Source organism: Hipposideros armiger, unplaced genomic scaffold, assembly GCF_001890085.2.
Source record: "Hipposideros armiger isolate ML-2016 unplaced genomic scaffold, ASM189008v1 scaffold_258, whole genome shotgun sequence".
In the NCBI taxonomy this organism is placed as follows: Eukaryota; Metazoa; Chordata; class Mammalia; order Chiroptera; family Hipposideridae; genus Hipposideros; species Hipposideros armiger.
In genome coordinates this window covers 2,400,245-2,401,549 of record NW_017731608.1, presented here as the reverse complement: position 1 = coordinate 2,401,549, position 1,305 = coordinate 2,400,245, and the positions used below count along the sequence as shown (strand labels likewise).

The window sequence follows — 1,305 nt, the reverse complement described above, 5'->3', positions numbered from 1 at the left end:
ACAACAATGCTTTAAACTGGGTACACTATTATCTGTATTTTAAACAAAAGGAAACTGTGATTGGAAGAGATAAATGACTTGCTCAAAGTCATAATGAGAGAGAGAGAGAGAGAGAGAGAGAGAGAGAAACCCGTATTCAAATCCAGGATGTCTGTCTCTACCTCTTTAACACTGAGTATCTGTCCAGTGTACATCCAGTTTACTTCTAGGAATCAGCAATGTCAGAGTTTGGACAAGTGGGTTGGTACCTAATGCCACTACCTGTGATCATAGGAAATCCATGGCAGTGCTTTTGCTACCCTGTGAAATGTAAAGTCAGATGTTCATGAGTTGAGGGTCCACCGGACAAGACCCTACAATTGTTGTACATTAGAAATGCTCCAGAGACTTGCATTTTATCAACCAATGTGCTTTTTAAAGATAAGGAAACTGAGGCCCAGAGACGTAAAGTCCAAGGAAACACACCTAATTGATTAGTATCAAACCACAACAAGAACACATGTCTTCTAATGCCCAACACCGTAATTTTTTCCCCACTATATCTTGCCTCACATAAGATGCCTTAAGACGAGTATATATGAGGAAAAATCACCCTAAGGTGACAAAGAGAATTAACTTTTATCTCTTATTTTTAGCAATGCCTGTTTTGACTCTCTAAGAAAAAGGGCGAAGTTCAGGGATACAGAGATTTAGTCATATTGTTGGGACGACAATCCATTGCAGCAGAAATAAGGTCTTACCCGGTTGGAACTAGATACAAGGAAATTTCAAGAGACTCAGAATAAAAAGTGTCCCTGAGCCTGGAATTTAATCCAGACTCTCAACCACAGCAGAAGGTGCATTCTTTCCTCACAAGTCCTATATGCTAACGCATTCTTCTTATGGAGCTCCATTTTAGGACTGAAGATTTCCTTTGAGAGACAGAATCCAAATGCTGTCCTTCTCTGTCCCATGCTAGCCTGTCTTTACCACAGAATGCAACACACCCTGTCTCAGCTTCACCTCAAATTTGCCTCCTTATTCTCATTCACTCCTATCTCCTCCTATTAGTGCAAGGTGGGATTCTCTGCCCGCCCCCACCTTCATCCCTGTAAAGTATCAAAGTCAGAGCACTGTTAAAGGAAATGCGTGACTGTACATAAGCCAATCTCTGACTATCCAAACCATCACACCACATGTCCGACCCCTGGAGAAAACCCTCAGTGACCCACCCAGCTCCAATCTCCTACTCTCCTGCACCATCTCCACACTCAACAGCCTAGATATTGACTCAGGGATCCATAAAATGTACACCTATTCCTGATA

At 42.0% G+C, this 1,305-nt stretch overlaps 1 protein-coding gene across 1 annotated transcript in view; it reads right to left on the bottom strand.

Moving 5' to 3' along the window:
• LOC109390182 (olfactory receptor 4C12-like) overlaps positions 1-1,305 on the bottom strand; it is a 15,238-nt gene that overhangs the window by 2,162 nt on the left and 11,771 nt on the right. The gene's annotated exons all lie outside the window — the stretch shown is intronic.